The following is a 16527-nucleotide window of genomic DNA, read 5'->3' as shown; positions in this document are numbered from 1 at the left end:
TGCTGCCTGTATTGTGCTTCCAGAATTGTATGCCAGAAATGTTTACACCTGTTCTCTCCCTGCTGGATTTTACGTTTGCAGTAGATTTAAAGATGCTGTTTAATTTCCATCATGCCTTTAATATAAGCTTATAGAACCTTTGTGAATTGATGAGCTTCTCATTTTGTTGTAATGTGAAGTGGTTGATGGATGACTGGGACTGGTGCCTCGGTGTTAGCAGAATTATATTTTCTTGTGACCACATCACAAACTGAAGGCCTCTGTGTATGTATAGCCTGCTGCTGCTGCTAAGTCGCTTCAGTCCTGTCCGACCCTGTGCGTCCCCATAGACGGCAGCCCACCAGGCTCCCCCATCCCAGGATTCTCTAGGCAAGGATACTGGAGTGGGTTGCCATTTCCTTCTCCAATGCATGAAAGTGAAAAGTCAAAGTGAAGTCGCTCAGTCGTGTCTGGCTCTTAGCGACCCCATGGACTGCAGCCTACCAGGCTCCTCCGTCCATGGGATTTTCCAGGCAAGAGTACTGGAGTGGGGTGCCATTGCCTTCTCTGATGTATAGCCTAGAAGTGTCCAAACCAAAGGGCTTAGACATCAGGCTAGAACAGGAGGCATCCTTTGCCATAATGCAAGCAACAGAGCGAGTGGTAGACTGAAATAAAGACCCCTTTTCTATATTCTGGAGATAGATTTTAAAAAAGGAGGGGGGACATTGAAGTTAATAGCTGTTGAGGACTGTGATAACCAGGAAGCTTGGCTTTCCCATTGAAGATCTGTGTGGCTGTAACAAATTGTGCTTCTCTGCCAATTATCCTCATGTTCTTCCCTGACACTGTCTCAGGAACATAGTGGCTAGTAAGCCCAGGAACAGTGTGTCTTGTCTCAGTTCTTGTGATTTCAAGACTTCTGTGACTTTAAGCATGGCCGAAAATACATTTGATTAATGACCTATATATATTCAGGTGTCCAATATGTTAAAGTTGCTTGAAAACAGATCATCTGTGCTCCCCAGAAATGGACATGATGAAAACCAGCCGGGACTAAGATGAATGAAATACCATTTCAATCCAGGCTCTGCTGAGAAAGTATTTTCACGTTCTAATTCTTTTGTAAGGTTAGAAAAATACTATTGTGACATATGTCCTCTTGTTTTCCAGAGTAGCCTTCTAGGGGCCGTTTGGTTCTTTCCAGGCCTGACGCCCTCCTGGCAGCAGGTGGATGAGTGGCCTGTGGGTCAGTTGATAAAACTTCATTTGGTGTGAATGACTCATTCATAGTGCGAGGGCTTCTGGCCACACACGTCTGCGTTCATCCTTAAAAAAGTAATAATTGATTGAAATAAGAATAAATGCAAACCAGTCGCTAATTACCAACCCCTGTTTAGCTTCTTGAAGATAAATCATGGAACGAAAGATTTTAAGAATTACAAACAAGTCAATAGAATTTGATGCCCTAATGTTACTGTTACAATATTGGCAGATTTTCCCCTGCCACGTTTGGGTAGAAAACTTATCCAGAACTCCTTGATCGCAAGTCAGTGAGATGGTGTAGATCCTTCAGGGCCTAGAATTCCTTTAATTTCTGAAACGGTTACAGCTTCAACTTATCCTCAGATGTCTGGGTAATGAGTTATATTCTTTCAGATTTTTTAGGAGACTGTTTATGCTTCTGAGAAAGGAAGCACAGTGTTCCCTTCTCAGCCATCTTATATAAGCCTTTAGAGGAGAGAGATTAACGCCCCCCACCCCTTTGACTTCCTGCTTCCTACAACTTGGATTAAACTGAAAAGGAGAAAAATTATGACCACCCTGTGGGGTGACTGTTTTTTCATAAAGGAAGTTTCCCTGGCAACCAGCTCTCATCACTCGCTCAGTTCTCTTCCCTTCCCCATCCCCTCCCCTTTCAGATGAAGCTTAATCTCTATTAGTTGGTTATATAGGCTCATTAACTAAATAAAGTATACTCTTTAATAGCTTATTTCTCGTCATGGCAGTTTGACAGCTTGCTTCATAAAGAGGTTTCACTTCTCTCTCACCCCTCATCTACAATTTAAAGTATAGTTGAACAGAAAACTCAGGTAAAAGCATATATGAAGTGGTTTTCTTACAGAAGTGTAGATATTAGGAACTGGTTTGAACTGGGCCTACTATTTATAAAATTCATTGTATTCAGTTTATCATTAGGTAGAAAGTAAAATGAGGTTTAGTTTGTCGTTTTTATGGTTCATTCTGATTCAGGGGTTGACGGTTTCATTGAAAGGTTAAAAGTAAATAAGACAAGACACAGAGAACTCTTCAATGTGCCAGGATTGTGGATGCTGAGAGATATTTATATTGTTTTATGAGTTTTGTCTTTTTAAAATATTTTAATTTATTTATTTGGCTATGATGGGTCTTAGTTGTGGCATGTGGAATCTAGTTCCCTGACCAAGAATCGAACCAGGGACCCCTGCATTGGAAGGGTGGAGTCTTAGCCACTGGACCACCAGGGAAATTGCTATGACTTGTCTTGATGGTAACTCTGACACGTAATCTATGCACTGAGGACTGGTGGGTTCTCTCTGATGTCCACTGGGACCTGTCAGCTTCATTCAAACGTGCCAGGACCGTGCGTCACATGACTGTAGACTTGACAAGAATCATGAAGAGCTGGCAAGAATATTGACGAACTCCCGAGTCTTGAGCACTTGCGGGACCAGCCACTGTTCCACACGCTGTGTGTGCCCTGACTCCTTTAATATTTCAGTGCCAGCTACTGAAGGCAACTCAAGTCATAGCTCCTGCTGACAAGAGCTCACCACCGTTGTTTCACACGCAGATGGTCACGCGCGTGTGGCTGAAGCAGTCATTCCTGAAACAACAAACGGCACAGAGGGTGTCAGGAAGCTCCCTCTTCCTTCCCCCAGATTCCTGAAAGTTGTCCTCAAAGTGATGCTTGAAATTGACAAAGGGTCATGGTGGGTAGGGCCTTCCAGAAGTTGGGCTGATACGTGACGTAGATGTTACACGCGGAGAAGTTGAATGAAGGTGGTCAGGCCTCAGTGTAAGCGTGCATTTGTGGACGGGGATGGAAGGACTCCGGACAGAGAGGTTTGATGCCTGGCATAGGCTCAGTTTCTCTGTATTTTAATCTGCAAGATTAAATTCTGTGAATAAAATGAAGAGGAGGAGAGGGAAGCCTTCCATAACCAAACCAACATTTACATCCTATAGGTGTCCGTTTTGAGATGGTCAAAAATGATGAAGAAAAGTGACCCTGACCCCCCTGTAGCTGTGGGGACCCATTCCCTGGCCCTCTGGTGTAGCTCACTTTGGCCCCGAGGCTGACATAGGTTGGTAGAATCACCTTTGGCTCCAAAGAGAGATGATACAGATGTGGCAGTTCTATTTTGCTTTCTTTTTTTTTTTCTTTAAGGTAAAGTGATTTAAACCAAATGATTGAACTCTTTTGCTCTATCACAAGGGCTATATTAACAGAGTATCTGTTTGATTTCATGTGTTGGGGGGGTTACACGTTGGTAATTTTACTTCCCCTTCACAGGTATTTCTGTATTTTGATACAGCTGTTCACATCAGCTGCAAAACTGGCCCCTTTAATGATCTGGTAATAGAGTGTGGCCTGTCTCTTGTTAGTTAGAATAGAGGCTAATTAGTTCATAGTGATTTAGGTAATATGTGATATCGATATAAGACTAGTCAGGGGTCATAGAGAGTTCAGAAAAAAATATGCCCTTCCCAATTTATATCCACCTGCAATGCAGGAGACCCCAGTTCGATTCCTGGGTCAGGAAGATCTGCTGGAGAAGGGATAGGCTACCCACTCCAGTATTCTTGATTTCCCTTGTGGCTCAGCTGGTGAAGAATCTGCCTGCAGTGTGGGAGACCTGGGTTTATAAACGTGTGTGTATAAAAATATAAACATACACCCGCACACGTATATACACAATTTGGTGTATGTTAAAGAACATATTTTATACCAGTGGGGAATGTAGATTGTTGAATATATAGTGCTAGTAATTTAGGAAAAAGTAGATCCCCACCTTATTTCTCCATACAAAATCATTTCTAATTGTCCCAAAGATTAATTATAATGAAACAGTAAAATATCATGCTATTTTATATCATATTGAGCTGCAGAGGCTTGACCTAAAACTCAGAAGCCATAAAGAATAATATTGATAACTTTGAGACTACATGAAACTAAAAATTAAAACTTCTTTATGGCTAAGACCATCTTAAAAAATAAAGAGAAACTGGAAAAAATATTTGCAAAACACATCACTGACCAAGCTTTAATTTTTGTATTCATTAAAGTGCAAAGCAATAAGAAAACTACAAGGCATTATTAAATAGGAAAATGGGCAAGGGACAGAAATAGCAATTCCAGGGAGAGAAATTCATTCATTCTTTCAATATACATCAATCAAGCATCGTCTACGGTTGTAGGTGCTGGGAATTAGCAGTGAATGTGGCAGATAATTATCCTGCCTTAAGGAGCTTACATTCCAGTGGGGCTAATAGAAAATAAACAGAACACAAATACATTAACAAGAAAATAGCTCATGGGTAAAGTCTTATGGGATAATATAAGTGTATTAACCATGTGTTTCTGAAGTTTTGACATCTTGGGGCCTTGTTAATGCTGGAAGGATTGCCCCTCCCAGCATCAGCCAGTTCCTAGAGATAGTCCATGACTCACCTATGATCATGCCTTCTGTATGCAGACCAGCCGACCCAGAGCCCACACCCTAACCTCCTCCTCTGTGGGGCTCTTACTTTCAGGAACAACACTCCTCTAATCCCCCAGGGCCAGACAATTTAAGACAACCCCTGCTGCTGCTGCTGCTACTAAGTCGCTTCAGTTATGTCCGACTCTGTGCGACCCCATAGATGGAAGCCCCACAGGCTCCCCCGACTCTGGGATTCTCCAGGCAAGAACACTGGAGTGGGTTGCCATTTCCTTCTCCAATGCATGAAAGTGAAAAGTGAAAGTGAAGTCTCTCAGTCGTGTCCGACTCTTAGCGACCCCATGGACTGCAGCCTACCAAGCTCCTCCATCCATGGGATTTTCCAGGCAAGAGTACTGGAGTGGGGTGCCATTGCCTTCTCCTTAGCTATTGTTCAAACTAAATCATTCATCATGGAAACACTTCAAACTAGCCCATGCTAAACCTGCTTATTCTGCCTCATCCATTCTCTCCTGGAACTACTGTAATAATAGGTTACTTGTTTTATATGTATGTCTATAGTTATACAGTTCCTATGTGTTAATTTTTTAAGTATTTAAAAGAGTTGTTAGAGTATTGGGCTGGCTGAACAAAAGATATGACACATGCATTCCCGCCTTTATTCTCCTCTCCATCTGCCTCCCCCCAAATTTATTTGCCCTCATTAAAATGGGCTTCCCTGGTGACTCAGTGGTAAAGAATCTGCCTGCCAAGGCAGGAGATGTGGATTTGAATCCCTGGGTCAGGAAGACCCCTTGGAGAAGGAAATGGCAACCCACTCCAGTACTTTCACCTGGCAGGAGCCTGACAGGCTTTAGTCTGTAGGGTTGCAAAGGAGTCAGACACGACTTAGCGACTAAACAAGCAAAATGCCAGAGAGCTAATGTTTCCTATGTGAAAGAGAGAATTTTCTTAATGACTGTGTATTATTCAGGACTCATTCACTTGGCAACCCTGTTCACACTGGATTAAGCACCAAGTATTGCTTCAAAACTAAAAGTCATCAGGGGTCAAACTTGCTTCTTGACGCAATTGGATTTCTGTCCGAATCTGTTTTCATCATCTAGTTGTGTCCTCTTGGATTCTTTATTTTTTAGGCAGTTTTTCCAGCTGACAGCCCTAGACTCATATCTTCACCTTGTGGAAGGAACTCTCCTTTTTTCCCGGAAGTTCCAGCAGAAGGCAGGGCAGGAACTCACTGCCTGCTTGTCCTCTCACCGCCCTCGTGAATGCCTGGGCGCTGAGGCAGAGCAGCCACCGTGGTTTCCATCTATATGGTGGGGTCCCTGTTGGGACTAGGGTCCTGGCCCAAACTTACCTAGCCTTTGCCAAACCTCACTTCCTAGAGACTCAGCCAAGACCCTGCCCCAATCACTATGATTCTGTTTCCAACGACTGAGGTCCCTGACTTACCCTGAAGAACCGATGACAGCCTGGATCCTGCCCCATCTCACTGTCTCATTCTCTTCTTACATTCCGACAGTTAGATGTTGGCTTCTGTATTCGTTTCTTGTTGCTGCTGTAACAAATTACCATAAAACCGGCGGCTTAAAACCATGCAAATGTAGTATCCTGGAGGTGACAAGTCCAAAGTGGGGGTACTAGGCTACATAATCAAGGCATACTCCAAGCCGCCATCCTGGAGGCTTTAGGGGAGAATGTTTCCCTGCCTTTTCCAGTCCTCGAAGCCACCTGCCCTCCTTGGTTCCCAGCCTCTTCCTCCACCTACAAAGCTATTAGTATGCCATCTTCCTCTCTTCCATGAGAGCTCCTTCTCTGGCTTTTTTTTTATCAAGAGAAATTTTATTATTTTTTTAAATAGGTTTTCTTTTTTTTTTTTTTTCAAGAGAACCAGAGAGTCATATGTTTTAATGAAAGCAGGTTTAATCACCTGGTCAAATTAAAGATAATGCATCACCTGTCGAGAGCCACAGAGCATTTACTAAATTTGTATTTACCCACCATGCAGGCAGGGCTTCCTTGGTAGCTCAGGTGGTAAAGAATCTGCCTGTAATGCAAGAGCCTCAGTTTGATCCCTGGGTTGGAAAGATGCCCTGCAAAAGGGATTGGCAACCCACTCCAGTATTCTTGCCTGAAGAATTCCATGGACAGAGGAGCCTGGCAGGGTACAGTGCATGGGGTTGCAAAGAGTTGGACATGACAGAGCAGGTAGCACACCAGGCAGGCAAAGATTAAGTTGCCAGGCCCAGCAATGATCCACCCCAAATCACTGCTCTTCCACCAGCAAGATCTTTACTGAATAATTTTAATATGTGTTCTTTTCTTTTTTTTTTTTTTTTTTTTGCTGCATTGAGTGGCTTTTAGGATCTTAGTTCCTTGACCAGGGATTGAACCCAGGCTCTCAGCAGTGAAAGCGCTGAGTCCTAACCACTGAACCACCAAGGAATTCCCTCTGGGTCTTTTAAGGAGCCTTGTGATTACACTGTACATTCCACGCTCACCTTCCCATCTCCAGATCCTTTATTTCTCCACATCTACCAAGTCTCTTTTGCCAATAACCTGTCAGGCTCATGGGTTGTGGGGACAAGGACAACTTTGGGAGCCACTGTTCTGACTACCCCATCCTTGGGGCCTGCCTTTAGCTTCATCCCTGCCCGTTTCCAACTCTCTCCTCTCTCCTCCATGGTCCTCAGGCCAGGGCATTATGACAATGGGATTGGCAATTACTATAAGTAAAAGGTGATATTTTATACCACATAGTAGGGTCCATGCTTTAGTTACCATGAAGTGCCCTGTAGTTGTCTGGACATAGAGAAGGGCTCACAGACCCCTTGACAGATGCCCTTCTTGTTAGTTACAGCCACATTTTGATAACCCCCAATTGAAGCACTGTAGTCCCACCCGGCTCTGAAATTTAACAGTTCTGTGATATAATACATGCAACAATGTAGTCAGTTAAAAAATAAAGGAATATTTCATCTCTTTGGAAATCCTGCCAATTTCTAACTTATAAAAGAGACATGGAGTTTGAATATTTCCCAGGTTTTTTCAATAATTGTCCTGAGGGTGAAAAAGCTTGAAAATTGCTGCTTTAAAATTATCTCAGGAGTCTGAATGCCTGAAGAAATATCCATCTACTTAAGTTACATATTCACATTCATCAGTAATTGTCTTAATAGATGAAAATGTCATTCTCTACAAGCTGTCATTTACGGACTCAATTCTACTTGTAATTCTTGATGTTCTTCATTATAGTTGGAAACAGAAGAATTTTCTACTCAGTAGAACAAGTAGTTCTAGTAATAAACTTTGAATTCTTGCTTTTATGGGAAAATGGGACTTTCGAAGAAAATAGCTCATGAAGCTCTGACAGTTTTGTATAAATATACACAGTTCGTGGTTAGACGTGGCTCCATCTTGGCAGTGTCTGTTAATATTCTAGGACACTTATCTGCCTGGATTTTTTTTCGGAATGGACTCGAGTTCTCAGCTAAGCAGCTTGTTTGTGATCATACTAACATTGCTTTTCACTGAGCTTAGAAAGAAAAGAGAAAAAGGATGCTGAATTCAACATAACTTACAGTAAAAACAGGCTACTTTAGGGTGAGGATAAAATATAGCCTAAAGCAGGAGGTAGAAATAATACACCGATGCCCACAGAATTTAGAGGAAATGATGGAATCGGGTTTGGGTTAAATAGTCCTAAAATATCTTGAAATGTTTTTACCTTTTCATATATCCTAGAGCTGGAACTGGAACTGGGGATTCTCTGGGGACCAGGAAATGATTCTCTACTTTTAACCTCCTGGCTTGCTAGTCTATTGCTGTAGAAAAACCAGCAAAGATTAACAATGGGAATCTGGGCGAAGTTTCAGCAGTGTTGCTTAATTTTTTGAGAAGGCAATAATGCTTTTAAAAATCAAAGACAAGGAAAAGACCCCTCCACCCAGGCACACTTTCTGCATTTCCGTTGATGTTACTGAGCTTCTGGCTGTGGTCTGGGTTTTGGCTGGCATCACTCAGGGTTTGCGATGCAGGCAGCCACGTGGTGTAAAAGGTCAGTAGCTTTGCAGATGATCTGTGGGAAATGGCTCTGGTCGTTTCCAAAACCACTAAGTCTCACAAAGGCCATTCAGTGTATTTGCCGAGAGTTGCTGGTTTGATAGGAAAGCTTGGATGGCCTTGGAATGGCTGCTCTTTACTGAAAGAGTGACACTCGTTTTCTCATGGTGGTAACTTTGTAAATAGAACTCTGTTGTCAGATCTGATCCAGTTTTCTAGTGTGCCTCAATTGCTGAAACAATAGATGCTCCTGAAAGCTATATTCACTGGCATTTTTAGACGTATGAAGTCACCACGAACACTTAATTAGCAAATCCTGAGCTCTTGTTCTTAGGGGAAAAGAGGCTTAGGTGCCTGTGATTCTCTGGTCACATTTTCATCCACCTGTCAATACATAACCTTGGTTTCTGTGTGTTTCTGTTTAGAGACCTCATTTAATAAGTTAGTGTTGGTTCATTAACATTGAGCTCACAGCCAACAGCCCTATAACTCATTCTTGGACAAAAGTTATCTAACACATAAATTCTCTTTATAAGGCACATCCCAGTCTTCTTGAGCTCAGAAACACTAGACAGCATTTCAGCACTGTGCTTGGGGCCATTTTCAACAGCAAAATCAGCAACAAAAGTGCGAAAACCATGGCAATAAATGGACTGCAAGAGGATACTGGTTTATAGAGTGAGAGCACCACTCTGTTTCACCTCAGCTGGAAGCACGCATGCTGGGACTTAAATATTCTTTCTCCCTTTTACTTGTGTCCTCAAATGGCCACAGAATGCTGCCACTATTGATTTTGGGGTCACTTTTCACTTTCATGCATTGGAGAAGGAAATGGCAACCCACTCCAGTGTTCTTGCCTGGAGAATCACAGGGATGACGGAGCCTGGTGGGCTGCCATCTGTGGGGTCGCACAGAGTCGGACACGACTGAAGCGACTTAGCAGCAGCAGCAGAGCCATTTTAGCAAGTAGGTGAATTCACAAATAGGAGATCCACGACTGATGAGGTCCGACTGTATTTGTATTTTAATTTTCTTTACCTTTCTCTACAAACGGGTGAAACACAAGTCGGGTGTTTTCCCCCAAATAGTGGCCAAAATCCAGACCAAAGCCAGAAGGCTGGTAAGGTCAGTAATGTCAGTGGAGATGCAGGAAGTACCCCTGTGTCAAGGGTCTTTCATTTGTCCTTGATTTTAAAAAACATTGTTGCATTCTCAAAACATTTAGCAACACTGCTGAACTTGAACCCACATTCCTATTCTTAATCTCTGTTGCTTCACATTTGGCAACAAAAGAGTGAGCCTTTGTTAAAAGAGGATCACTTTCTTGTCCCTGGAAAATTCTACATTCTCACTCTGCTTCTGGTTCTTGGAAGTATAATAGGTAGAAGCTTTTGAGAGATTTTAAGATGTTTAAGCCAAATCTGATTCCATTGTTGCCTCTGAATTCTGAGCAAATCCTTGTATTATTCCAGAACCTTGTTTGGGCTATATTTTGCATACCCCTAAGGTAACTCAGAAGGTAAGGAATCTGCTTCCAATGCAGGAGACCCAGGTTCAATCCCTGGGTGGGGAAGATCCCCTGGAGAAGGGAATGGCAACCCTCTCCAGTATTCTTTCCTGGAGAATTCCATGAACAGAGGAGCTTGATGGACTACAGTCTATGGCGGCATAAAGAGTTGGCCACAACTGATCAACTTTCAGTTTTCAAGGTAGCTGGTTTTTGTTTTTTCCTGTAAATTATATTGAATTCAGTATCACTCCTTGGGTATGATTGAAAACTTGTCACCATGTTTAAATGGTGACATTTTCATTTTTGTATTTCCTTCAGCTTATTCTTTAGTGTCTAATGAACAACCTTCACTTCCAGTGGCTTATTCCTTGGAATTATAATCTAAAGCGATTTGTAAAAACAAAATGGAACAATATGAACACCTGCAAAGATTACAAAGACTTTAATTACTCAATTAATTGCAGTTAATCGTCATCATTTCCATGGTTTTAAGTCCACACCTAAACAGACTTCAGACTCTTCCAATAAATCTGGTACGGAGCTAGATTGCCTCTTCTGGGTCAGGTCAGTTATGTTTAAGGTAGTGTTGTTTCTTAAAGTGGCACCCCTGTGATAAACATCTTGAAGTGTTTTTTTTTTTTTTTTTAACATCCATCTTCCCACAATCTCCAGGTAATTTGCAAGTATTCTCTGGAGGCTATGCTAAGTCACTTCAGTCGTGTCTGACTCTGTGTGACCCCATAGATGGCAGCCACCAGGCTCCCCCGTCCCTGGGATTCTCCAGGCAAGAACACTGGAGTGGGTTGCCGTTTCCTTCTCCAATGCATGAAAGTGAAAAGTGAAAGCGAAGTCGCTCAGTCATGTCCGACTCTTAGTGACCCCATGGACTGCAGCCTACCCCTCCATCCATGGGATTTTCCAGGCAAGAGTACTGGAGTAGGGTGCCATTGCCTTCTCCGATTCTCTGGAGGAGCCTGGTATAAATTCAGGCTCTTTTCTTTTTCTCCAGACACAAGTTGTAATAGTCACCTGCTCCTGGAAAGGAAATCTGGAGTTCTTTCCTGCTGGAGCAGATCAGTCCCAGATCTTAAAGAAGACTTACGATAGAAGCTTCTTTCTCATGTGTATCATATCCAGTTGGGAACCTGGCTGGAGCCCTGCGGTTCCCCTTCAGCTGTCACTCCCAAGTAGGCAAAGATTCTCATTGCTGGAGTTCCTGTTTCATGTGCAGAATGGCAGAGGGCTCCAAGGGTCCCGCTGGCAGGGCTCAGGACAGCCTGTGTGGAAGCTGCCAGGCCCACGGGTTGCGGGAGTCCGTCCTGCGGTGGTCTTGTCTCCTAGTGACTCAAGTCCCTGTAAGGAAAGGTGCCTTCATAGCGCCCACCTGGAAATGGCACTTATTTAACTGCCTTATCAAACAGCAGTCTTTCATCCATCACCCAGATATTTTTTTTTAAGATGACTAAGTTTAGTAAAAAAAGTGAAATGCTGTCAAAAAGTAAACTCTCATATTTATTCAAAGGTATAGATTACATATATTCCAAACCAGTCAATACTAAGGAAAATCAACCCTGAATATTCATTGGAAGGACCGATGCTGAAGTTGAACCTCCAGTACTTTGGACTCCTGATGCAATTCATTGGAAAAGACCCTAATGCTAGGAAAGATTGAGGGCAGGAGAAGAGGGCAGCAGAAAATGAGATGGTTAGAGAGCAGCACTGACTCAATGGACATGAGTTTGAGCAAACTCCAGGAGATGGTGAAGGACAGGGAAGCCTGCTGTGGTACAGTCCAGTCCGTGGGGTCGCAAAGAGTCAAACACGACCGAGTGACTGAACAACAACAACAATAGATACCATAGACGAATCATCCAAGGTTTGATACTCAATTCATTCTTCTTGGAGAGCCAAAAATAGACCAGTGTTGTCCTCTGAGTTATTTATTTTTTGACTGTTTTGAAGTGTGTGTGGGGGTGGGTGGGGCTGAAGGATTCAGTGGCTCCTCCAGTTAGTGACATGAATGAACTCACTGCAGGTATGCCCACAGCTGGGCTATTCATCCTACTCTTAAACCTTTTTAAAAGGTAATTTTAAGAGGCAGCCTTGTTAGATCAAGGTTTAAAAACCAGAACATTATTTATGTAAAGTCCCTTGCTGTTTTCAGTAAATCCTGTCGACATAGCTAATTATAGTTATCGGTACTCTCCCACTGTTAGAATAGAACATGAGTTCATTTTACTAGTTATAGTTTTATCTTAGTTTGCTGTGAAACACTGGATTAAAGTGGCTGGGGACAAATGAGAAATGTGGGTCCTCGGGCCCTGTCACCTGCTCTTGGAATTTTGAATTGAGACCCTTGTCTGTATAGCCAGACCTCCCATCATTTGTGAACAGCAGGGATCAGGGATAGCTTAGGAAGCTGACTTGTATGCTGTTTAATTGATGATTTTTTTGACTACAGGGTTGATTTCTTCATACTTAGCTCCTGACCCACCATCTGATCTTGAATTCAGTGTATTGAATTATAACTGGCTTTACACAACATGCTACATTTTTCAAATATCTTATTTTCCCTACCTAAGATGATAACTCAAAAAGAAGAGATGTTTTCCCAAGAATGAGTCATCAGGAGTAGAAGCTGATGATTTTTTTTCATCATTCATTCATTTTCTGGATGATTGACAATCGATAAAAGGACAACTGAGATTACAGTGGGTTTTGTAAAACTTTGTGGGTAGCGGGTGGAGTAGGACATGAAGACTGTCAGATGATGAGCATTGCGTGTATGTATAATGCCTTTAAATGTTTGATGGCATTCATTTTATGCATCTCCCATGGAAGGTCTACTTTTAGTGTATATTTATGAGTTAAGCATCACTTTTTTTTTCTTCTTGTTCTAATTATTCCCTTGCAGTGGTGGTGTTGGTAGTAATACTGGTTCTAGAAGTGTGAAATAGGACTTGGTAAAAAAAAAAAATTAGAGGGACTGGTATGCTGTCTCTATACCATCATTTGTGATCAGCAGGGATCAGGGATAACTCAGGGAGCTGACTTGTATGCTACGTAATTGATCATTTTTTGACTACAGGGTAGATTTCTTCATACTGAGGTCTTGACTCACCATCTGATCTTGAATTCAGTTCATTGGATTATAACTGGCTTTACAAAAAGAAAAAAGAATAGGAAATGTTAGTTACCATATGTAGCTAAGGGGCTTTTCCAGTGGTTCAGAGGTAAAGAATCCACCTGCAATGTAGGAGATACAGGTTTGATCCCTGGGCCGGGAAGGTCCCCTGGAGGAGGGCATGACAACCCACTTAAGTATTCTTGCCTGGAGAATCCCATGGACAGAGGAGCCTGGTGGACTACAATCCATAGGGTCACAAAGAATTGAACACGACTGAAGCGACTGAGCACACACGCACGCATTTGTAGGTAAGAATAAGAAAATACTGTTTTATTCAGCTTTTGTTTCACTTACATGAACATGGGTGTGTTTATAACACAGGCTGTTTTAGGAAAATCAGTCTGGTCTTTGGTTGTGACTGTGGCTGACTATTTCTGTTTGATAACTATCTCTGTTCATGGTAAATGAAACCAGGAATGAAGGTCATTGATTGTAACAAGGACTTAGGCCAGAATTCAGTTGTTCATTTCTCTTGCCAAGAGTTGAGACATACTTTCTTTTCTTCTCATCCAAACAGGATATATGCTCTGTAAGAATAGCAATTTCTCTTTAGCTGGAGTGCCTCCAGGATGAGAATCTTTTTATTAATTGAACAGTCAGATTAGCTAAAAGTAGTGAGGCGCTAGTGGTAAAGAACCTGTCTGCCAGTGCAGGAGACATAAGAGACATGGGTTTGATCCCTGGGTCGGGAAGATCCCTTGAAGGAGGGCATGGAAACCCACTCCAGTATTCTTGCCTGGAGAATCCCCATGGACAGAGGAGCCTGGCAGGCTACAGTCCATGGAGTTGCAAAAAGCTGGACATGACTGAAGTGACTGAGCACGCATGCACAGTGTTAACTAGAAACTCCTGATTTCATGATTTTGAACATCTTTATGAGATGCCTTGTAATACTTCAGCATCCGTATTTAGCACTTAGTTATGCTAAAGGCCTTGCATCTTTATCAATTTAGGAAATTACATCATCATCATTCTGAAACAAAGAACCACAGTGCAGCAATGCGGATATGGCTATTTATTGTTCAGTCGCTAAGTTGTGTCTGACTCTTTGCGACCCCATGGACTGCAGCACACCCTGCTCCTCTGTCCTCCACTATCTGCTGGAGTTTGCTCAGATTCATGTCCATTGAGTCAGTGGTGATGCTCTCCAACCATCTCATTCTCTGCTGCCCTCTTCTCCTTTTGTCTTCAATCTTTCCCAGCATCAGGATCTTTTCCATCTCTATGGATGTGGAGATAGAAGGTGAGAAAGAGCTGTTTTTTCATGCATTTCCTTATTTATTTTTAATTGTGATTTTTAATTATGATTGCCTTACAATGTTGTGTTAGTTTCTGTTGTACAACATGAATCTGTGTAAGTATACATAAATCCCCTTCCTTTTGAGCCTTCCGCCCCCCACCCCTCATCCCACCCCTCTAGGCCCTCACAGAGCACGGAGCAAGCTGAGCTCCTTGTGCTCTATAGCAGTTTCTCCTTATTTATTCTCGAATGCAAGCTTTTTTTTTTTTTTTGAGCACCTACTATGTGCTATGCTGTGGGAACCCTAAGATAATGGCCTGTCCCTTGGTCCAGAGACAGAAACGGATGTGTAGATACACGCAGTCATTCAGGATGACAAGTGATAGACTAGAGGGACGTGTGTATAAACTTATCTGGGATGTTAAAGAAGGAAGGACTGAATGCATGGTTTGGGAAGATGCTGCTGCTGCTGCTGCTAAGTCACTTCAGTCGTGTCCGACACTGTGCGACCCCATAGACAGCAGCCCATCAGGCTCCCCCGTCCCTGGGATTCTCTAGGCAAGAACACTGGATTGGATTGCCATTTCCTTCTCCAGTGCATGAAAGTGAAAAGTGAAAGTGAAGTTGCTCAGTCGTGTCCGACTCTTAGCGACCCCATGGACTGCAGCCTACCAGGCTCCTCCGTCCATGGGATTTTCCAGGCAAGAGTACTGGAGTGGGGTGCCATTGCCTTCTCTGATACCCATCACAAAATTTTGGAATTAAAATTTAACAGGCAAAGAAAACTTCTCCATCTGGAGAAAGATGGGAGTTTTTAGAGAGGTGGGTGGGGGGACACTCTGACTCCAGAACGCAGTATATGTTTTCTGTAGTCAGCACTTGATATGCTTTGAGTATCCATTGCTTCTTTCTCTTAAAGACTGAATTCAGAACAAAAATTCTAGTTATTCAGAGTGCCAGTTAGGGGAGGTCTGGTTAATTAAGATTTCACTGTGTATAAGTGTATAAGAAAGCAGGATTATAATAATGTGTATTGTTTTAATTATATTAGGAGAGATTTGGGGTAATTTTTTGTTGGTTTAGTTGTTCTGGCTAGGGTAGAATTGGATTTGTGTAGTACTGGTGATGAGTTTTTTTCCTTACAAATCCAATTTGGCATCTTTTTTAAAAAATTGAAATATAATTGATATACAGTTTGTGTTCATTTCAGGTGTACAGCAAGTTGATTAAGTTATATGTGTGTGTATATATATATATATATATCTTTGCAGATTACTTGACATTATAGGTTATTACAGTGTATTGAATATAGTTCCCTGTGCTATAGAGTAAGTCCTCATTACTTATATATTTTATGTATAGTAGTTTGGATCTGTTCATTCCATCCTCCTGATTTATCCCTCCCCTTCCCTCTTTGGTAACCATAAGTTTGTTTGCTATGTCTGTAAGTCTGTTTCTGTTTTGTATGTAGAATCATTTGTATTATTTTTTAGATTCCACATATAAGTGATTTTACATAATATTTGTCTTTCTCTGCCTGACTTGGCAATATTTCACTCTTTTTTATGGCTGAGTAATATTATGTTGTGTATATATGTATATGTATATACACACACATGATTGTTTTAAGAAGATACAGTATATATATTTCATATTGCATGGTTACTTCAAGAGACAGTGAAGGACAGGGAAGCCTGGCATGCTGCAGTTCATGGGGTCACGAAGTCGTGCCAAGTCACGTGCCAAGTCAGATACGACTTGGCAGCTGAACAACAGAAAACAACGACACGGTGATTGCGGCAGCTGGGCACACAGTGCAGCTGGTTGGGCTTGTTCCCTCACATTC

General features: G+C 42.2%; 1 protein-coding gene and 1 non-coding gene across 4 annotated transcripts in view; one reads left to right on the top strand and one right to left on the bottom strand.

Moving 5' to 3' along the window:
* CAMK1D (calcium/calmodulin dependent protein kinase ID) overlaps positions 1 to 16527 on the top strand; it is a 392897-nt gene that overhangs the window by 255251 nt on the left and 121119 nt on the right. The window lies entirely within an intron of this gene.
* On the bottom strand, positions 7055 to 7127 carry TRNAE-UUC. Its single transcript has one exon. It is a non-coding gene; the product is annotated as a tRNA-Glu (tRNA).

The sequence above is a fragment of the Bubalus bubalis genome, chromosome 14 (assembly GCF_019923935.1).
Source record: "Bubalus bubalis isolate 160015118507 breed Murrah chromosome 14, NDDB_SH_1, whole genome shotgun sequence".
Classification (NCBI taxonomy): Eukaryota; Metazoa; Chordata; class Mammalia; order Artiodactyla; family Bovidae; genus Bubalus; species Bubalus bubalis.
The sequence above is the reverse complement of the archived record's forward strand: the minus strand, read 5'-3'. Positions and strand labels throughout refer to the sequence as shown.